Here is a 23548-nt window from a genome sequence, read left to right on the forward strand (position 1 = left end):
AAGAAGATGAGGAAGTTAAATGATACTTTGGTGATGTGATTTAAAAAAAATGTTTCTGAGCATGATTACTCTTTTTGGCCCATAATTTCTAACTCAACTTTTATTCTTATATTAGAGGCCCAATGCGTAAAATTCATGCAAGAGTAGGCCTTCCTTCCCCCGGCTGCCAGCACCAGCTTCCCTCGCAGCCCCAGCTTCGTCCGAAGTTCGTCCAGAAGGCTGTCTGGTCTAATTAGCATATTATGCTTTTATTATTATAGACTAGACTTTTAGAATTTTTGCTTACTTTTCTCTAAAATATAAACCATGTCTAGTCACTGGGAATGCCTAAAGGAACTGCCATACCATCTGTTGTTTTTTAATATTTGTAGGATTCCAGTCTCACATTGCTTTATTTATTACTAGAGGTCTGGTGCATGAAAATTCATGCACTGGAGTGGGGGTCCCTCAGCCCAACCTGCCCCCTCTCATGGTCTGGGAGCCCTCAGGGGCAAATGGCAACCGGAGATCAGTGGAAGGCGACAACCCATCACACCTCTGCTGCTGCCATTGCTGGCAGTGCTAGCCTCGGCCGGCCCTGGTTACCTGCACCTCGGGCCAGCCCTGAGCGGCTGGGCAGCTGCCATCCGAGGCTTGCCTGCACCTCAGGCAGGCCCTGGGAGGCTGGGGGGCTGAGGGGACTGCCATCTTTGAGGGCATGGCAGTCAATTAGCATATTCCCTCCTTATTAGCTTTGGGTGCTGCCATTATTGAGGGTGTGGCAGTCAATTAGCATATTCCCTCCTTATTGGCTGTGGGTGCTGCCATCTTTGAGGGCAGGGCAGTCAATTAGCATATTCCCTCCTTATTAGCTTTGGGTGCCGCCATCATTGAGGGTGTAGCAGTCAATTAGCATATTCCCTCCTTATTGGCCGTGGGTGCCACCATCTTTGTGATGGTATGAGGGTCAATTAGCATATTCCCTCTTTATTAGGATTTGTATGTTGTGCTAGTCCACCAACTATTCTAAAAAATAAATTGTGCATTTTTAAAAGTAAAAATTTTAAATTAACTTCTGATCAGTGACTTTTAAATTTGATATGTAATTTTTAAAAAATGGGTATAGTAATGACAATATATTACTAGCATTTATTTTCTGAAGTCTGTGAATGAAGGAAGGTGTTAATTTATTACAAGAATCATACTTTTGTGTGAACCCTGTATATGTGCAGTCATATATATATATATATATATATATATATATATATATATATATATTTCAGTCTCTCAAGTAAATGTGTTTCATTTATATTGTTAAACATTTTTAGGTGCAAATTTTATTGCACACATTTCTGCAATATGTGCTATAGAATATTTACAAATTGCTGCTAAGATTATAACAAAAGCTAGAGAATTGTTAATATGAACAAATATTGGCACACCATTTTTCATACTTGAGATGTTTTTGTGGATAGATACTTCAAATAAAGGATTGATAGTATTGAAGCCCTGTTTTCTTTGTTTAAAAGTCTAAGAAATAAACCTACATAGTAAAACCTAAACTATTTATAAGTCTTTATAAAGAGAAAAACTGAAAAACCTTAAGATGTGTGTACCTCGCATGTTATCCTTACAGTTTGTCAGCATTGTGTCTGACCACATGTAACTACCCAGAGAACAGAAACACTATTCAACTCTGACTGCTGTTCTGCTTCTGCCTTTCAAGTCTTCTGAGTTCCCATCTATATCACTCCTGCCAAAGCCAAGAGTCTCATTTCCTTCTGTAGGTGCATCTGTTTTACCTGGGCCTAGAGTCTGAGCAGAGCAGTGTTCCTGCACCAGCACCAGGCCTCATTCCTCCGCACTTTCAGTCCTTCTCGGCCTCTAAGAAGCCACTAGCCTCAGTTTTATGTATGCAGCCTTAAATCCTCCCTCATAAATCAAATTAGGCCATCTATTTTTTATGCTATGATATTAAAGTATCAAATGTTAAAGAAGGTGAATAGCCCTATCCGGTTTGGCTCAGTGGATAGAGCATCGGCCTGCGGACTGAAGGGTCCCAGGTTCGATTCCGGTCAAGGGCACATGCCCGGGTTGTGGGCTTGATCCCCAGTGGGGTCGTGCAGGAGGCAGCCAATCGATGACTCTCTCTCATCATTAATGTTTCTATCTCTCCCTCTTCCTTCCTCTCTGAAATCAATAAAAATATATTTAAAAAAAAAAAAAAGGTGAATGTTTAAGCCTACTGGTACATGGAAAAACGTTTAACCACCAACTCTGGTGGAGGAAAAAGCCCTAATTTGTAGTGCCTTCCAATTATCGTGTAAATTCTTCCACTATGACCAGTTTAAGCTACCAATGTGAAGTCAGTCAATGCTGAGTTCGGATGAAATGCACACACTTTGCTCTTTCAAGTTGATAGGAACTGGCTCTAGCTCACCACTGCCAAATGAAATTATTAAACATTGCATAATTTCTGAAAAAAATAGACATAATAATCTATAGCTAGATTTCCCCAAGTTTGTGTTATCTGTAGTCAAATCCTTCAGCATTATATGAAATTCTTCCTAGCCACTGAATATATTAAAAGAATAAAATTAAATTTCCTAAACATTCAATAATCATTAGTAGGAAATTTAAGAATGGTAAGGAGGAAAACTTTTTAAAAGTTAAGGGGAAGTAAATTATATTTGCTGATGTAAATCTGACATTGTTCATATAAATTGATAGATATCCCAAATATGTGTTTGTGGGATTATAATTTTCCCATATATAAACACATTCCCATATATTTCCATGGACTTTGAAATTACATCCCTAGATAAATTGTGACATTTTCTTTCTGCACATTGGTGCAATTTTACATTACAAAATTGTCATGTAGATTCATTACTCCTATTTTCCAAACACAAATGACCATAACTCAAATCCATACCTGTCATATACCAAAGTCTAAAACACATAAAAACATTCTATCACTAATGTTTATACAGGCACATTGATAAGATACTTACATGTCTTTATAACAAAGATTCTTGGCTTAGGGACTTCAGAACTTTTACTTTTGATATCTTTCTGGCTCAGGTACCAGATTTTTGATCCAGATTTGAGAGCAGAGTAACAATCTCCAAAATTTCAATGGCTTTCAGTAACATATATTTCTCACTCACGTGGCCTGTTGGCTGCTGGAAGTTGGTTGCTGGATTCCAGGTCAGGTCTGCTCCATCCAGGACCCAGGCTGAAAGAGAAGGCCTGACCCGGGCTGTGCCCTTCCAGTGGCAGGGGCAGATGCAAGAGAATTGGCAGCAATGTGAAATGGATCTAAAAGTTTTTAAGTGGATATACTAATCACCTAATCTGTTCACACCTGATAGCCAAGACAAGTCATGTGGCCAAGCCCAGTCACTGAGCAACAAGACTACTCTTCATACAGGGGGCCATTATGAGTTATAGCCAAAGGTATTGGGAAAAAATAATTCTGAACACTAATACCCTGGGTACCACAAATATTTGAGCTTATTCTGAGTAGCTATAGTGTGTCAAAATAATGAAAGGAAATCTTTTAATTTCTTTTAAAAAGAAAAATATAAACCTAGTTTAATAATGTAATAATGGGTTTTAGAATATAAACCTACTTAATAGGTTAGTTCAGAATTTTTTAGAAGGTTCTTCACTCTTTGTATTTTGCTTTTTGGAAAACAAAGAGATTTTCCCAAATATTACTGTTACCTGATCTGTGGTGAATAAAAAATATGATAAACTAATAGAAATGTTCCTAGATAATGGATGGTGTAGTCATGGTATCAATAGAGGGGAGACAGGATCATGAGGAGTCCATAAGCAGGACTGTGCTACTTTTTGACTGTTACTTAACTTTTCTGAATCTCAATTTACTCATTTGTCAAATAAGAAAGTTGTTCTACCAACTTCCTAAGGTCAGTCTTACTGTAAATCTTTTATTCTAGTGCTTTTTATATTGCCATCTAATTAAGCATATTCTTATGCAATTTTTGTTATAGTTTAACTCATTGTTTTTCTTAGAATTATCACAGAGCAATGGAATTTTAATTTTCCTTTAGATATATCCTATCCTATTCAAAAATGGATTTGAGATAAATAGACTATAATCCTCCCTGTTTTTAATCTTAATGTCAAACTAATACTCTTCAATTACTCTGAGATTTGCAGGTTTAAACATCATTATATATTAGAATCATCTGGGAGCTTGTTTAAAATGTAAATTTCCAGTCCCCAAACCCTTGGAGATTTTTAGACTAGATAGAACCCAGAACACTACATTTTAACAAGCACCCCAAGGTGTCTAAACCAGTCTAAACACAAGCCCTATAAATTATTTTGGTAATAATAATAAAAAAGCACCACATACTGGGATACTCTATACTTAGTATGATAGTTTAAAACTAGTTGTTAATATCATGTTTCTCAGTTATACATTGTTTATTTGGAGTGTGCATTTCGTCTTCAGGAACTTGATTTTTTATTTGTTACCACATTTAGTGTATTGGACCTCTGTAAGTGATGGACTTAGGTTCATGTATAAATTTTAGAAATGTGCAAACCAAAATATCTCAGTATTCCTTTGAAGTGAAAGTGCTTTGATTACTATTAGTGTTCTCCAAATGCATACAGAGTGGATTTATCTCAGAATGAAATATTACAATATTAGAACTACTGTTGGATCATTGCATCTAGTCTCCCTGCTTCTAAGGAAAGACGGTTTCCTTACCGTCTAAGCTCCACAGCCTTCGTATGCCTTTTAAAACACACTCAGATGTCATTTCTCTGCTTGAAAACCTCCAAAGCCCTTGTCCTGTAGGGTCCTGCCCCTTCCTGCTCCTTGCCCTCTACGCCTTGCTCCTTGCTGCAATGTTCTCCTTATGTCGTCACTATGCTAGCTTTCACTTTCTTCAGGTCTCTACTCCAATATTGCCTACCCAGAGAGGCCCTTGTTGACCATCCAAAATAAAATGGGATATTCCCTTCCACCCATCAACCATTAGCCTTTGCACACTGCTATATTTTTATTGATAGCACTTATGACTAGATGACATATTATGTATTGATTTATGTTTGCGCCTTTATAATTTTTAGTTCTGTAAGGACTTTGTTTCGTTCACTGCTATGTCTCCAGGACTTAGAATAATACCTGGCACATAGTAGGTACTCAGTTAACACTTGTTGAACTTTTTTTTTTTTTTCTGGAAAGTAACCACAGGTTGGTTTGTCTTTAGTATACAAAATAAGTAATATTTTTAAAGGCAGTTTTATTTTCTTTTAATTTCTCATCTATTTTGAAAGTCATTTTAATGTATTACTTTCAGATTTATCATCCCTTTTGCAAACTCTTTTCTTTCCGTGTTTTTCTAGTCTACTTTAAAATTATGTGTGATACTTTGTTTTGAATTATGGCTATTTAAAGTTGATATTTTATTTCAACAAGTTTTAATTACCTAATTGAGCTATGAAACTCCAACTAAGAATTCAGTTTTGGTGGAAGGAACCAGATTTACATCCCCATAAAACGGAGCACTTACCTTCATGTGATACATGTATGGGGTAGGTGTATGAATAAGCAATAGCATTCAGGATTTCCTCTGCAAGCTAGAAATCTTCTTGATTAAAAAACAAAGCTAAAGGATAATATATTCCTCAGCATCCTCTGATACATGCCCTCTAACACCAACTTACGTACAGGTAGAGGCTTTTATGCCATAAAACTATGCTTGACTGGAGCAGAACTGAGGTAATTTAGACAGTAGGTTCAAAACACTTTGAAAACTAAATGGGGGGGGTGGGGAGTGGCTGTTGCAATGCAATGGTTACAACATTTTTAGTAAAGTAAGATTAAACCACATTCAAACAGTGTACTTATTTGGACATTCTCTCCTCTCTGGCCTAAACTTGCCTACTTTGTTACTTACTCCCTGGTCTGGTGCCTAGAAATGCCCCTTGTGCCAGTAGCCTGTCAGGAATGAAGATTTGGGTCACCTCACCAGGTAACGAACAGGGACCAGCACTGAGTAGTGGAAGGAGGTAGTCATGAATACCAGCTGTAATCATGTGACCAGTTACAAAAACAAGGACTAATTCTCATGAATATTTACTCCTTATTTTGTTATGAATGTGTGTTTGTTTAGCAAATATCTTTATCTTCCTCCCCTTTTTATCCCCTTTTCGTGTAAATCAGATGCATTGGCCTATCATAGTGTTTACGTATTGTTAACTTTCCATCACAGTATTTAAATCATGGTCATCAAGAAGAGTAAACATCATTGAAGAACGTTTTGCATCCTCTTCTGGGGAAAGGGTTAGGGCATTTTTGTTTTTGTATGCAAAATAGTTGTATCTTAGGTGGAATTATGACCCTCTTATTCTCTTTATTTGAAGACTAATAATGGAGATTATGTGGGGGTTAATAATATATGGGATTCAGGAGATGTGTATGACTGCCAAGTTGACAAGGAGTGCACTTGAGATGGTCAACTTTATGTATCAATTTGGCACCACAGAGTGCCCAGATACTTGGTCAAACATTATTCTGGGTATATTCTGTGTTTGGATGAAATTAACATTTAAATAGGTGGACTTCAATAAAAGATAATGCCCTCCCTCATGTAGGTGGGCCTTATCCAAACAGTTGAAGGCCTGAATAGAACAAAATGCTTGGCCTCCCTCCAGCAAGAGAGAATTTTCCAGCAGGCCATGTTTGGACTTCATTTACAACACTAGCTCTTCCTGCTCCTGTTGCAGCCTGCTGATGGATTCGAAGGAACATTGAGTTCTGCTGAGTCTTCAGCCTGACAGCCTACCTTGGAGATTTTGGATTTGCCAGCCTCCATAATCCCAGGAGCCAATTCCTTATAATATTGTATAAATATATATATACATACATGCATACGTATACATCCTATTGGTTCTGTTTCTCTGGAGAACCCTAATACACTTCTCAACAAGGCCCAAAACCCTTGTGATCTACAAATTATAAAGGAAATGAAGAGATTTTACTCACTGGATTGAAAACATTTTATCAAAGCCAGTAGAAGTTTGTATTAAATATACTTTATTGAAGAGATCTAGTTATTCATTGAGCTTCAAGTGTAGATTTCAATACCTTGTTACCTGCTTTGTTAATTAACATAACTTTTATAGGACTTTCACTTTTTTATGAACTTGAGGCCCAGAATATTTCAATTAAATACTTTATCACTGCCAATAATTTTTGTAAATTCTGTTAGTTAACATAACACTGATGCACAATAAAACCTATTTTCAATATGTATTACTGATAATGATAATTTATTTCTTATCAAATAGTACAAAATGTTTTTGTTGTTTATGGTGCTACCTAGTATCTGTAGGCTGACTACAAGCCAGGAAGACAAAAAATCATTTAAATATGTTGGCTACTGTATTAAATTAATTACATATGAAATTGGGCCACAGAAGAAAGTACAAAATGATGAGATATACTTTCAGGATCATTTCAGAAACTTCTGTGGGATATTGAGGCTCTGTAGAACAGTTTACAACACAACATACAAGAAATTAGAGTATAGCATTAATAGGCTTCCTACAAGAAAAAAAAACACAATTTTTGAAGTTCCTTCAAGGACAAAAGATAATGGATGTTTTTATAGTTTGCATCTGGACTAACTCTATTAGCATCATTAGTGGTAATGTATTCCAGAAGCCATTTAATGTAATTATGCAGATAATATTTTTTTCATTAAGAATGTTGTGGAATTTCAAATAAGTACATTTTTAGATGAAATCTTTAATCTTCTAGGAGTAGTTTCCTATAAAGATCTATTACAGTAAAATATAAAGGAACTATAGGTTGAGACTAACAATCTTCACTTTTGTAACTCACTTAAATATTATATAACCTATTTAAGATGCTAAGTCAAGATAGAAAAGAAAAAGAGCTCCCCAAGTACCCTTACTTTCAGTTCTTAGACTAGAGGTGTGTAAAATATAAGCATTACTGTATTACAAGTACATTAATTATAGTAGACACATTTTTCTATTTAAAAATATTTATTATTTTTTGCCTATCCAGCCACTTTTTTTTTTTGGTATCTGAATTTCTTTTTTATTTTTATTTTAATAAATCTTTATTCAGATTATTACAATTGTTCCTCTTTTTTCCCCCATAGCTCCCCTCCACCCAGTTCCCACCCCACCCTCTGCCCTTACCCCTCACCACTGTCCTCATCCATAGGTGTACGATTTTTGTCCAGTCTCTTCCCGCACCCCCCACACCCCTTTCCCCCTGAGAATTGTCAGTCCACTCCCTTTCTATGTCCCTGGTTCTATTATATTCACCAGTTTATTCTGTTCATCAGATTTTTTTATTCACTTGATTTTTAGATTCACTTGTTGATAGATATGTATTTGTTGTTCATAATTTTTATCTTTACTTTTTTCTTCTTCTTCCTCTTCTTAAAGAATACCTTTCAGCATTTCATATAATACTGGTTTGGCGGTGATGAACTCCTTTAGTTTTTTCTTATCTGTGAAGCTCTTTATCTGACCTTCAATTCTGAATGATAGGTTTGCTGGGTAGAGTAATCTTGGTTGTAGGTTCTTGCTATTCATCACTTTGAATATTTCTTGCCACTCCCTTCTGGCCTGCATAGTTTCTGTTGAGAAATCAGCTGACAATCGTATGGGTGCTCCCTTGTAGGTAATTAACTGTTTTTCTCTTGCTGCTTTTAATATTCTCTCTTTGTCTTTTGCTCTTGGCATTTTAATTATGATGTGTCTAGGTGTGGTCCTCTTTAGATTCCTTTTGTTTGGGGTTCTCTGCACGTCCTGGACTTGTAAGTCTATTTCTTTCACCAGGTGGGGGAAGTTTTCGGTCATTATTTCTTCAAATAGGTTTTCAGTATCTTGCTCTCTCTCTTCTTCTGGCACCCCCATAATTCTGATGTTGGTATGCTTGAAGTTATCCCAGAGGCTCCTTACACTATCTTCATATTTTTGGATTTTTTTTTCTTTTTTCTTTTTCAGTTGGGTGTTTTTTGCTTCTTTGTATTTCCAATCTTTGACTTGATTCTTGCAATCCTCTAGTCTGCTGTTGGATCTCTGTATATTATTTTTTATTTCAGTCAGTGTATGCTTAATTTCTAGTTGGTTCTTTTTCATATCCTCAAGGGTCTCACTAAATTTATTGGCCTTTTCTAGAAAATTCTTGAAAAACCTTATAACCGTGGTTTTGAACTCTATATCCAGTCATTTGCTTTCCTCCATTTCTTTCATTTGTGACCTGTTTCTTTGTCTCCACATTTGGCTGCTTCCCTGTGTTGATAGAGTGGCTTTGTGTGCTAGGTGTCCTATAGGGCCCAGTGGCTCAGCCTCCCCAGTTACCTAAGGTGGACACTCTTGGTGCACCCTTTGTGGGCTGTGTGCATAGTCTTGTTGTAGTTAAGCCTTGATTGTTGTTGGTATCACTGGGAGGAATTGACCTCCAGGCCAATTGGCTGTGAGGATCAGCTGTGTCTACGCTGGGAGAACTTCTGTGCTGGAGACACCCTTATGAGGCAAGACTTGCTTCAGTGGGGCTTTGGTGCTCACTGAGTCTGCCCCCTCAGTGTGTCCCTTATGGATCTGAGGAGTTGTAATCTGGATGGTCCCACTTTGACCCCTGGGTACACTGGCTCTTGGATCACCAAGGAGGTGCTAATTTAGCCTCTGCCTGAGGCCACCCAGCAGGAGCTACGGAGAGATCTGCAGATTCCTCTTCTTTATTTGGGTTTTGGAGGTGCCCAGATGAGGCCCAGCTGTGAAGCAATGCAAGCTGTTGTGGGGCCTTGGGCCTTCTTTTGAATGTTCTGGGTCTCACTGACTCAGCTGCAGTTTGTTAGATAAGTTTAGAATTCAAAGGACCAGGCTATTCATATGCAAAAGCCTCTGTGCTCAGCTTGGATGGGGCAGAATCTCAGGGCGGAGCAAGCAGCAATTGCTTCATGGGGCGGAATCTCAGGGCAGAGCAAACAGCAATGGCTTCCCATCAGCCCTGCCCTAAGAGGCCCCTGGGTCTCAGTGTCCCACAGTAATTGCTGCAAGCCCCTCTGAGAGAAAGCTGCCCTCAAGTTCTGCCCACTGCCAGACAGTCCAGTTTCTCCCCATATGAGTCTGGGTCCCCAGAGACTCGCCCAGAACTGGAGTTCGGAGCAGTTGGGAGCTTTTGTCTCCCTCCCGATTGAGAAAGCCAGCTGCGTACTCAGTTGCCAGCCCTCTCCGTGCACGCGCACCTCCGTACCTCTGCCTTCCGCAGCTCCTGTGAGTCTCAGTGTGCTTTTCTCTTTCCTTCTAGTTGTCGAATTTCCACTCAGCCAGCCTTCCTGTGGTTCTGGATGATGTCCCTTTTGTCTTTTAGTTGTAGTTTGGAAATTGTTGTGCGAGGCAGCAGTTCAGGTGTTTACCTATGCCGCCATCTTGGTTTCTCCCCCTATCCAGCCACTTTTTAACCCTTCTTGAACCACTGCCCTGACTTTCTTTTGGGAAATACCCCTCTCAAACTCTCAGGACACGTTGTTTGAATGGAGCTGATGCCTTGGTTTTAAAAGTTGGCATGTGAACTCAGAACTGATCAATCAGAGCATTGCAACCTCACACGCAGGTAAACAAAGGTACATACACATCCTGGTTATTTAAAAAGATGGGCAATGAGATTCTGGGCCTTCAGTGGGACTCTTTAAGCTGGGGCCTCTTATAGTACAGAGTACAAACCTAACATGGTTAAGATCACGCCAGCAGTCCCAGGCACCAGAGAGAGTTCACCTGCCAGGAGATCCGGAGAGCCTGGCTCAGTCCTGATGATGCCCTTGTCCCCCTGGGTGAGGTCATTTCAGAAGCTTTGTGTTGCATGAGCCAATGAATTCCCTTTTCGTTTTGTTTATTTGTTTTTTATTTGTTAAGCCTGTTAGATTTAGTTTTAGTTACTTGCAAATGAAAGAGTCCTACTAGTCATAGACAATTGTTTTTTAATATATTTTTATTGACTTCAGAGAGAGGAAGGGAGAGAGAAAAAGAGATAGAAACATCAATGATGAGAGAGAATCATTGATCCACTAGCCTCCTGCATGCCCCCTACTGGGGATCCAGCCCACAACCTGGGCATGTGCCCTGATTGGGAATTGAATCCTGAACTCCTGGTTCATAGGTGGACACTCAGCCACTGAACCACACCAGCTGGGCTCCTGTACAACTCTTTTTTAAAATATATTCTTACAAGCAACTCATTCTCTCACGCATTTCCTATAAAGGGTAGGTTCCCTCTGTCTATTCCAGTGTTCGCTCTTAGGAGTACCATCCCTCTTCTTCTTGCCAGATCACATCTTCTCACTTTATTCAATACTGATAACACATTTTCTTGCATTACCCTTTCCAGCTTTGATCCTCCAACTAACAATTCTAATTGAGTCAGCTTACACAATACTCATATGCTTCTGTTGTGCTGGAAATTGGTATGTACTTGTATACTTGGATTATAAACTGGCAATTATAAATAATACCAATATCAGAGTAGCTCAGGGTTCTCCACATATTTAATAACAAGTACAGTTACTAAATATGTGGAGAATATCTGGATTGGTTGTTTGAAATTCTTCATTTAGTATAAAGTACCTCATTGACATTTGACATACCTCGGGGACTGTGAGTTGGGCAGGAATGACACCCAAGAACCTTTAAATACTAAATTTTACTGTGATGCAGAACTACTAAGACTTCCCTTTGTGGACATTTTCTTATGACTTTACCTTACAGTGCAAATATGCCAGACCTACAGCACAAACCTATCTCATATTATTCTTTCCCCCCAGTTGTTTATTGCATTGTAACCACTTCAAAATGTATGGCTCAAAACAATAATGATTTATTATTTTCCATAACTCTGTGGATGTTTGGGCAATGCTGTTCTTGCCTGAGCTCAGTACTGGCTGCATTCAGCTAGCTGGTTGGCTGGCCTGAGGTTCAGCTAGGTTGTTTGTTAAGGCATGTCTCTCCCATTCCCTCAGTGATTCCATTAGTGCAACAATAGAGTTTCAAGGTCTCTTAAAGTTTAGCCTTGCAGGCCATGTACTCATTTCTATGGCTGCATTTTCTTGAAAGTAAGGACCAATCCATCTTATCAGGGCTGAGCAAAAGTAGGTTTACAATTTTGAGTACATGATACAGTTCATTCTTGAATTATTTATTTGTTAATTATTGTATTATTAATTATTATTATCCTACCTTTGCCCACCCTGTATAGAACTAGTGGGGGAGAAAGGAATAGCTACCATTCGATGAGAGAAGTAGCAAAATCTCATTGCAGAATGTGTGCAGGACAAGGGCTATGGTGACCATCTTTGGAAACAATCTACTTCACTGTTGTTTTTTATTATTGGAGAATGAAACCAGCATGCCTTTTATTTCCATATCCTCTTGATGCATATAGTAGAATCCTTTCTGAACCATTTAATACATATAAAAGTACTCACAATGAAAAAGAAATGGTTTTCATTGGAAGCAAATATTTCTGAAGTGGCAAGTAGTAGGACACAGTCATTTATAAGTACACACATATGTGAGGCTATGTTCTTTGGCTTATATACACAACTAAGCTGATAATTGTTTAGGTTTTGCTCTTATTGAAAAAGGCAAAACATAAATATTGTAGTTACTATCCATTCTATCTTTTACTCTCCTCTATAGAGCTTCAGTTTTTGAAAACCTAAGAGCCATACAGGCCTTGGAGTCTATATATTGCATTATATAGTTCTAAAAAATGTAGCAGTGTATCCATGATGCCTGTCTTTTGTATTTGAGATAGTTAACATTGTTTCTACGACATGTGGTCTATCCAACAGTTTTATGTAACTTATATAGCGTTTTAAAATATGAAAAACTCTTAAGAATAAAAATATGTATAAGAACATAAAGAAATCCATGGATGATAAATACTAAATTCAGGATGATGATTATCTCTGGTGTGGGAGAGAGAAGCCATTAAGTAGCCATAACAGAGGAGCAAATAACATATTACAATGTTTTCTTCTTTTTAACAAATTTTTTATTGATTTCAGAGAGAAAGAGAAAGGGAGAGGGAGATAGAAAAATCAATGATGAGGGAGAATAATGGATTGGCTTCCTCCTGCATGCCCCCTCTTGGGGATTGAGCTGCATGTGCCCTGACCAGAAATCAAACCGTGATCTCCTGGTTCACAGATGGATGCTCAACCACTGAGCCATGCCAGCCGGGCACAAAGTTTTATTTCTTAAATGGTATGGTAGGAATTCAGGTATTTGTTATATTTTCTTTTAGATGAAATGCTGCAAAATTATAAAAAACAATTTTATACTTCCTATTTATTACCTGATTGAGATACCATTATAATCTGTGATACCTGAGATTTTCAGAAATAATTTCTTATTGGTTTCTAAAGTGTTGCCTTACTATACAGGTAGTTCTGATCATTCAGCCCCCAATACAGGCCCATTTCATAATACCTTTTTTTTTCTTCTTTCCAAATTAATTATGATAGTGACAAGCACAGAGCTAGGTAGCATCCAGCAGCTCCTCCACTATTCACATACACCTTCTAATTCGGAGCCAATAGCCCCTGCAGTCCACTTTGTTGCACCTAAGAGGATTTTCAGGTGGTACATTTTGTAAAATATGGCAAGGGGGGTGGGCTGGCACTAGTATGTCTGCAAGTGGGAGGAAAAGTGCGTGAAAAAAGACTCCAGAAAACTTTAATTCCCTTAACTAATTAAGGCTAAATCTCATTCTGACAAATACTGCAGAAAATAGTTTCTAATTTTTCCCCAGGATCCCAAAAATATTAATTTCTGACAAACATTTTTAGGTGAAAAGTCCTTTTCTGAATACTATGTAGGAAGCTTTGAGCCAGACAACAACAAAACAAAACAAGGTCTCCTAGTTAGCTTGACTTAAAATGGAAAGAAAATAGAACCAATGTAAGGTGACTATCTGTGGTATACAAAAGAAGAAGAGAAATTATATATGCAAGTCAGTTCATGCTCTGTCTTTTAAGTCGGCCGTCTCTGTTACTTTAAACTGTTTTCAAGAGAATATGGACATACTTGTGTTCTGTTGGCCTCTGTTCACATTGCCTTCCTTTTTTCCTAACTCAGAGTACTCCAGTGTGCCATTCCGGTCTTTTGAAGACTAGAAAATATTAAAGAGGGGGGTTTGCCCTTTAATTGGGAAATAATATTTATATAAACAAATATATTATCCCAAAATCTAACCCCTCATAGTTTTAGTTGACATGTTAAATAAGGAAAGTTTAATGTATATCTGAATTTCTTTAAAATAGATTCCTTCCTTTAACTCCCTTAGAAGCAAACAAAGATTTAGATAAAAATATGTGGTAGAAGACACTTGAAAAGAGAGGTACCATGGCTCAAGCAGGCCTCCCTTTGGGAAGTGACACGAAGCCTGGCTGTGGTCCTTCTTAAGGGTTTCTCAACACAGGACAGTGCCTACTTCCCACGAAAGAAGGTGGCCGCTGGTTTGTGTTCATTTTCTCTCCCTTCCTATTTTCCCCATCTCTGTCAAAGAAACACCACTGAGGAAAAGGGCTTAGCACATGGTAGGTACTTAATAACAATTTCCTGAATTGAAATTAAATTGATTTTTACTAGGCTCAGCCTTACATCTAGGTTCAATAAATAGATAAATGTTGCTGAAAACCTGCTGTCATGATGGCTTTATGATACTCGGTGTGTGTGTGTGTGTGTGTGTGTGTGTGTGTGTGTGTGTGTCAGAGAGACGGAAACAGAGAAACTAGTGAAGCCACCACATCTGAAACTGAGTCAGTGTCTACAATTCTCCTTTGTTCTCATCTCTGTCCCTGTCCAAAGGTAATCCTGGTCTCACCATTCTTTCCATCTCCTGTTTAGCCCCCTACAGCCATTCTGGCACCATCACCTGCCTCTCCTTTTCAGACTTCTCCCACCACTCTGCCAGGACTGTTTGCCCAGCCTTCTCCCCAACCTCCCAGCTTTTCATCCTCTCCAGCCTTTAAGGTGCACTGCACCGCCCCCCCCCCCCCCCCCCCCGCTCCCTGAAGTATGATTTTCATCGGATCACTCCTCTACAATGGCCCTTAATTGCCTTTTGAATCTAATTAAAACTTCAAGACCCTCTACCAATTAACTCTGTACGCAGGGCCCCTTAGCAGCCTTCCAGGCCTGGTGCCGGCTGTGTTCTCCGGCCCAGCAGACCAAACCCGCTCATCCTCTGCCTTTTCCTGCTCCCCCGCCTCACACTGGGCCGGATGCCCCTACTTAGAGTGCCCACTCCACCTCTTCCCGCGTTCTGCCAAAGGACTCCCTCTCCCTCTAACAAAACAAACAAACACAAAAAACTAAATCACCTTTCCTTCCACCTTGGATTATTCTAAGTAAGAATCCTAATGGATTACATTTGTGTCTGTCCTTTGGAAATGCGTGTGGGCTCATGTACCTGCATCATCAACGCCCTGTTACGGGGAGCAGCACCCACACAGCTCGGGCTCCAGCCTGTGGCAGAGATCCTGTCCTCGGGCTAGCGGTCTGGCTTTTCCTACAGGCAGGTGCAGGTGCGTCTGGTGCTTAGTCCTTGGCTCTTGCCTGGACAGTCAAGCTGGGGGGCTGCCCTCTCCCCCTACCCCGGGGCGGCGGCTGGGCAGGGGGAGCCTCGGGGGCTCCAGGCTGTCAGAGGGAAACCAACCAGGTGGAGTGCAGCGGAGAGCGGACCGGACCTTAGGCTGCAAGGCATTCCGAACCGGGCCACCTCGTGGTCCCTTGTCCGGCTGGGTCCCGGGGTGCTGTGGCGGCTCCATCCCCCGACCGCCTTTGGCCTCCCTGGGAGAACTTACGGGGGGAGGGGGGAGACAACGTGCTTGTGGAACAAACTGGCACAGCCCAGCCGCCCCCGCAAAGCCAGCCGGAAGAGGGAGGTCAGCCCCGGAGCGCCCAGGCTACTCCGTCCTCCGCCGCGTTCCTGCTTCCCCGCGCCTTCCGGGAGCCGGCGGGGACTCACGCGTAGCTGCCCCCCTCGCCTGCGCCCCATCCGCGCAGGGGTCCAGGGCTTCAGCACCGCGGGGTGGGGGAACCCCCAGAACCTCTCTCTCCAGCCGCACCCGGGTAGGTGCCCTAAGGGGACCTCTTGGCGCAAGCGAAGGGAGGGTCCTCTGGAGTGGCGCAGGGAGGCCGCCGGTGGAAGGACTGGAAGGACGTAGGAAGGACGCTCTGAGTGGGATAGGACCGCCTGGGTGGCGGAGGGTACCCAAGAGTGGGGGACTAGCTTCTGCCACAGCGCCCCTCCGGGCAACTCCGGGGGGTGTCCCCGAGCGCCTATTGGGGTCCAAACTGCATTTCCAAGCCCAGAGCCTGGATGTGGCCTTGGACCCTGGAGCTCTCCACAGGTGGGAGGCCTGGATCGGTTCAGGAGGAGCTGCTGCTGATCAGTGCTGTCGTTGCTGCTGCCATTGCTCTGTGGGTGTGTGATTGGTGTTACCTGTGTGGCCCCATTATCCCTTCCGGACTAATGCAGGCTGCCCTACATGACACCCAGAGAGGGACGCCAGACACGTAAGGCAGGGAGTGGTTCGCAGGAGTACAGGCCCTCGCATCACAGACGCGCTGCCATTCGTCCCTAAGGGCAGTCTAGCTACAAGCCAGGGCCTGGACCACCTAAATGCAAACTGTCCCACAGCCCGCGGTGGCCGCCCTGACCTAAAGCTCATCAGAGCCCTGGCGCCTTTCCGGGATGATGCCGCTGAGATGGCTGTGCGTGCACCTCTCTGTCCCCACGCTGGTAGCCATAAGGCAGCTCCATGATGGTTGAGCTAAAAACATTTCTCGCTGGACAGTCACAGCAGAGGCCTCCACGGGAGCTGGCAACAACGGCGCTTCCCATTGGACCGCCTTTGTGTGCTTTCGTGTACATCACTCCACGTGAGCTTTACTTAACTACTGCAGGGGAGAAAGAAGTGTTATCCCCGTTCTGCGCACGGAGAAACTGAGACTTGCAGGTGTCAGCTGACTCCCCCCCCCCCCCCCGGGGGACTCACACCTAAGGGCAGGGCTGGCACACGTTGTGGGTGTTCTGATGGCAATCCAGTTTCCAGTTCCGTCTCTACTGCAGGGAGCCGCGCCGGGGTGCTGGTTCTCTCCTCTCTCCCCTTGTCGTGTGAGGTGGGGTGAAGGCAGAGGGAGCGATCGTTCGCGGTGAGAATGCCTGTAGTGTGGGAAAGGGGCTAATTAACCAGGCTCTGAAGGGAGCGAAGTTCAGCTCCACGTGCTGAATTGATACTTTTGGCAGATGTTGGCGGAGGGGAGGGGCGGGGGGCGCTTGTTCTGGAAAGTTCTTCCCATGGATAGGTCTCTCTACAGTGACAGCTGGAAACTCCGTGTTGAACCCTAAAACGGAACAAAGCTACTCCACAGGAAGAAGTCACAGGTGGGCCCTGGGCTGAATTAAAGCTGCACTCCCTTCTTCCCGAGGAGGCGTTCTGCCTGTTGTTAAAGCTTTGTTTCTGGCCCGCTATTCCGCTATTCCGGTCTTGATGCTCCCGGAAAAGCCGGGGCTCCTCCGAGAGCCTGGAGACTTACCTATCACAGTCCCAACAGGTAGGAACCAAGGAGTGGGGAGCTAGTCTTTCCTCTTACCTTCGGGCACTTTTCTGCTGTAGAAAGTTTGGTCTATCCAGTCAAAGCTTTTCAAATCCCTACTCAGGAGCCATCTAGACCTGGCTGTGTAGACACCTTTGAATGAGTCCTGTGCAGAGAGTCACCTTCGTAAGTATTTGTCTAGGAGGAGTTGAGGGAACAAATGCAGAGTGAGGAGAGAGAGGGAGTGGAGGGGGCAGGACACTGGAAATCTGAAACAAAATATTTGAACAGATTAGGCTGTAAAATCAACAGTAATTCCGAGCCCGCTCCACTGTGGGGCGCCAAAGTTCTACTGGGCTTAGGCCTGCGGCGGTCCTGGGTGCCAGGACAGAAGTCCCGGGGAACAGTTGCGCTGGGGGACCAGCCGGGGGAGGAAAGGGGGGAGGGACAGGAAGGGAGGGGTGGGGCTAGGGTGTTCTTCAGTCTCCAGTTAAAGTCGCCTGGGAGACTTTGTTACATAACACGGCTGTGCGTGGAGGAGGAAGCCTTCGTTAGGAGGAAGGGAGGGTGTGAGTTGGGAAAAGCTCTTCGGAAAGAAACTCTCGGACCGCCGAGCTGACCAAGGAGCACAGATGCTCCTCTTGCTTCAGAAATTCTTGGGCTTCTCACACTGGGGCCCTGACCTCTTTTAGGGGGCATGCGAGGAGGGGACAGAGATTTGGAGAGGATCTGCTCCCCACAAGCTCAGCAGCTCCCTCGCCCAACGTCCCCCGCTTCCCACCCTTATTCGGGGTCTCCCCTGCGGCCTCAGGGTAGCCGGGCTATTTCCCCTGCTGGGCGCCGCGGGGCTGCCCAGTCCCAGCTGCAGCCCCGGAGGGCTCCTCGGCCGGGATCAAGGGCGGCTTCCCCCGTCCCGAGCGCCCTGGATGCTCAGCCCTCCGCTGCGGGAGGCGCTGATTTCATTCCTGAGCGGCTTTCCTTGCGGGCGGCGAAGGGCGGAGGGCGGAGGCCGGCGGGGGCGGGGGTGGGGGTGGCGGGGTGCCGACTGGAGGCGCCCTACGCGACCAGGGGAAGCTGAGCCCACCGGGGTTTATTACATCCCAGCCACCCGCAAAGGTTAGGAACGCGCATTTAGAGACGGGATAATCCGAGTTTAAATATTAACAGTAAAAGCAGAACCGGTGGAATATTTACCTAGAAACTGAGCAGATCTCTTTTGCCCGGGGAGAGGAGGCCGGCTGCGAGCCCGCGGCGCGGCGAGGCGCTGCCCGGTGGCACCGCTGTCAGGCCCAGACCCACGTGGGAGCCTCCTCGGGTGGCGGTTCAGGGGGGAGGCCTCGGACCCCCTCGCTCGGCCGAGTCGATGGGAGTCTGCGGGGTGCAGTCCAAATCTTCTGCTTTGTCATATTCTTCTTTTTAAGGGCCTCCCCGGCCCACACAAAAGGTGGCGGAAAGTACGTTGGATCAATAGCAAAGATTGTTATTTAGATAACGAATTAATCTCCCTGTTATAATACTTTTTATAGTGAACTTTGCACCCCTTCCATAAGAAAAAGGAATTTAAAGGGAAAAAGTCTCAAACAGGATTAAGGTTTTAATTACAATTCCCTATCGAAATAGTATGTTTGATGAGCTGATCTTATCAATTAATAGTAACATTAAAGCTCAAGAAACAGATTCACAGGAAATATGCTTAAGGGCGTCTTTTAAAAGTAATCACACCCGGGGAACCGGCAGGGCAGCGGGCCAGCGAGGCGGCCGGCCCAGCGGGCTGCGGCTCGGACTTGGCCGGGCCGGCGCGCGGCGCGCAAGTGGGGCTCGGGCTGGGGCTGGGCGGGGGCTGCTGCCTGAAGCTGGGGGACTTGACCTCGGAGTTGGGAGGGAAATGACGGGCGCCTCTTCCAAGCCGAGACCCACATCAAAGTTGGGGCCCCACAAGGGCCGTGCAGTTCACTGCGTTTGGGTCAGCGTTATATTCCAGGGGCACATAAAGTAATTTGAACATGCACCAACAGTTTTCCATAAAATACGAGTTAAAAGAAGTAATAGAACTAATCACTGTCTCCTCAAATCAAGTAGAAAACATTTCAATGCACTAATTAGAGTAATTAGAATAATAAGCCTCTGCCTATATGTGGTAAGACAATGTGTACAAACAACTTTATTTAATGTATACTGGTAATCAGCGATGCGTGCCTGCTTGAATGCTTAGCGCAATAAAACTACCCTCCGTCCGCCCAAACAATCAAATACAAATTAGTTTAATGATTGTGCCTGCTGAATGTCTTAGAAATCTTCCCGGCAGAGGCGAGTAAATAGAAGCATCCTTGTTTGCGTGCGTCCCCGGCCGGCTGGCCGCGGGGCCGGAGAGTGGCCGTAGGCGGGCTCGGCGGGGAGCGGGCAGGAGGCCCGGCGCGCGGGGCGGAGGCCGGGCCCGGCGCCAGCACAGACCCGCGCCCCCGCAGAACCCCTGCTTCTGCGCTGGCCGCCTGCCCACCCTCCCCAGCCGGCCTCCTGCCTCGGTGGCCTCATCGCGCACCCCAGGACCCAAGAGCCCTTTGTCCCCCATCAGGCCTCACCTCCTCCGGAGGCAAAAGGCCGCCTTAGAACTCCCAGCGAAGGTTCTAAGAATCGATTTCCGACCACCCGCGCCTCCTCCCCGGGACGCGGGGAGGATAGCGGGAGGGGGAGGCGGGGGCGGGGGCGCTGCCGTCTGCGCCGCTGGTGCCCAGGCCGGGGAGATCCCTAGGCCTCGGCTGGGGGAAGCGGCTCCTCCCTGCTCGCTGCCCTCAGCTCTGACTTGGGATGATGGGGTGTCCAGCGGGGCTCCCAGCCTCCCGTCACTGGGGGGCTGCCGGTCCTCCAGTGTAGACCGAAGAGCGACTTGAGGCCCCGCAGGGAGAGGTCGGTTGCGGAGGGGTGTCTGGCTCCTTGTCCTTCTGGCTTCAGAGCTGGGAGAGGAGGTTCCTCTCCGCTGGAGGCCGGGAGCTGAGGTCCCCTCCCGAGCGGGCAGAAGTTGGGTGGGTGTGAGCTGAGGGGAGCAGGCTTCAGAACTTGGCTTGCCAGCTCCGCTCCCTCGCTCCGGGCCTTGGCCCTCACCAACCTCGGACCCCTACTGCCCCCAAACAAACAGAAAAAGGACGCGTTAGTCCACTGGCCGCCGGCTTTCTTTCCTCCCCGGGTGTCCTGCACTTGCCTCTCTACCCTCTTCTCCTGGGGCACCTTCTCCCACGGTTGCCTCTCGAATGCAGAAAACAATGTCCTGGGACCAACTTTGCAAAGTCCCACGGAAAAGCCACGCAGCAGAAAGCTAGGAGATTGAGCCCTCAGTCCCCGTCCCAGGTTACACGTGTCCCCAGCGAGGCCCAGCCAACTCACTAGGACTCTAACCAACTGCCCCAGGGGTGGCGACCAAACCCACGGTCCCCACTCTTCTCCCAACAGCCACCTCTACCAACCATCCCTGCCTCCCCCCACCTCCCTGGAGGGGGAAAGGGCCCGAATGACCCAAGGCGTTGGGGCTGTCCAACTCCCCCCTAAGAGCTGGGCGGCAGAGAGTCCGGGTTCTGGGCAAACACTCAGGGACCTGGGCTGGAGTACTGGGGACGCCGGATCCTCCGGCCTCTCTCCCCTCCCAGCCCGGCCAGCAGGGCCGTCTGGGACTCCCCGTCAGCGGCCAGGGCTCCCCCAGGTGGGGCCCGGCCAGGCTGGACTCCCTCCTTTGCAAGCCGGCAGCCGTCACCGGCCTGGGCCAGGGGCGCCAACAACTTTGAAAGAATATTTTGTTAGGGGAGCAAACAAACAAAAAGTTATTAATGCCAAATCATTCTCTTCAAAACCATGTGCTGTGTGTGGGTCATAAAAACTGAGGTTTATTAAGGCATGCGATTTCTCAAGAGGAGGAGGGAAAGAACTCCAAACACTTCCTACCAGGATTTGCCTTAACCTTAAAGCCTGGTGATTTACAAGGGCTAATTTGTGTTACAAACCCGCAAGAAACTTTTTCTTTTTCCTACTCTCCTATGTCAAACTCGCCATGTGGCTTTTTTCCCCCTTTTTTAAACAAACCCGGAGGACACGTTGGTGGGAGGAAAAATATATGCTCCAAATAAAAAAAGGATGCAGATCCAAATTTACTCCACAGCAAGGTTTGTATCGCCTGAGTCCTGTACACCGAGAGTTAATCGTACACAATTTATAACAATCAAAATCCTCTCCGTATTGCTCAGATGGGGTCCTAAGCCCCCCTGTCTTTTTAAAATCAGTGACAAGTGAATCTTTGCGGGGCATTTACTTCCTGTTTTGTGGATGACAGCCCCCCGTTCTGCGAGCAGAGAGCGGTTTGCCGCAGCTCCCCACCCCGCCAGAGCCCAGGCTCTTCGCGCAGGAACCGCAGATGGAGGTCCCCCACCCTCCAAGCCCCAGACAAAGAGCTATAAAAACTCAGAAAGACGTGGAAGGAATAAACTTTAAGATATAGGTGCACTTTTACTGGTGTATTAAATAACATTTCAGACATTTTTAAAAAAGAAATACATCTTAATGTTATCAACAACCAGAATTATAGGAACAATAAGAGAGGCCAGGGTTGTTTTGATGGGGTATAATATTGTTTCTAAAACCTCTAAAAGCTAAGCCAAGCAGAGTTGTTATTAAGGTAAAGGAAAAGTACTACATGATAAAGTTAATTAACTTTTTTCTTAAAAAAAAAAAGAGAGAAAGAAACAAATTTCCTAGCTTCCCACCAAATACAAGAACAACGTGGAAATATTCTGATTGTTTCTTTATCTCCGTAACTAAGCAAAGCCTTCAAGAAAACAGAAAAGCCATTTTCTGGCACTCCTGTGCCCACACGATAAGGGGGTATTGAAATAGCTCTGGCCCAAGTTCTACAAAGGTGGGCAAGTTTATTCCATGATTTGCTAGTGGCGAGCCCCTGCCACTTTGAATTATTTCCCATCCTGAATCCAGTGTTGGGAATAGGAACCAGGAGCCCTGGTTCCCTCCTACCACCCACGGCCCCCTGTTCATAGATTATGTATCACTGAAAAAGTAAACTTTACTGGATAGAGAAAATGTTTGTGTAAAATTTAGGTGTACATCTCATTTAGTTTTATGGTCAAGATTCATTCCTAATATTTCAAGATGCATCTTTTACTTTCATTTCAAATGGACATGGTCCCCTTTGCCTCACTGAAATAAACAAGCAGACCCAAAGAAACACTTTTACCTTTGACCTTCACTTTACCATCCTTCCATCTTTTTCGGTACAAACTCCATTCTTTACCTCCTTCTTTAACTTGTCTAGGAATTTGATAGAATCTAGAACAGAGTCCTATAAACTGATTGAAAAACCAACAAAGACAAATCACAGAGGCCAATGATCAAAAGATAATTTCTCTCACCCAGCAGCCCAGCACTCCGGAGCTGCTTCCATAGTGAGGCAAATGAAAAGCAAATGAATGCAACATATAGACCTACATGTGCAGGTACCAGTGCACTCACATGCCACCCCCCCCCCCCCCATTGTTGCTGATGCATCTCTTTATTAACTGTTTTTGGAGAAATAAGTAGGAAGATGAGCGCCTTTATTAAAGCCATTTCACCAGAAAAATAATTGCCAACCGGTGTGTGGCTCCCACTGGTAGGAGCAGGAGGGCAAGGAGAGGAGTCCTTTTGTTGCTGCATCTGAAATATAGAGGAGGTAACTTCGTGGGAACCGAGAATGTTTAGAAGTGCCGAGCACAATATTATTAGTGGCCATTCCCTCCATCTGACCTTCACAGAACTCCCACAGGATCCTTTCTCCCTCATCTTACACCATAAATTTAAAAAGTGACAGATTTTGAGGAAACACAGGAATGCTTTCAGGATGGCTGTCTTCTGCATTATTGTCTTTAGGGAAAAGAAAGGGTTTGTCATTGTGTCTAGCCAA

The sequence above is a fragment of the Cnephaeus nilssonii genome (assembly GCF_951640355.1).
Source record: "Cnephaeus nilssonii genome assembly, chromosome: 9".
Taxonomy (NCBI): Eukaryota; Metazoa; Chordata; class Mammalia; order Chiroptera; family Vespertilionidae; genus Cnephaeus; species Cnephaeus nilssonii.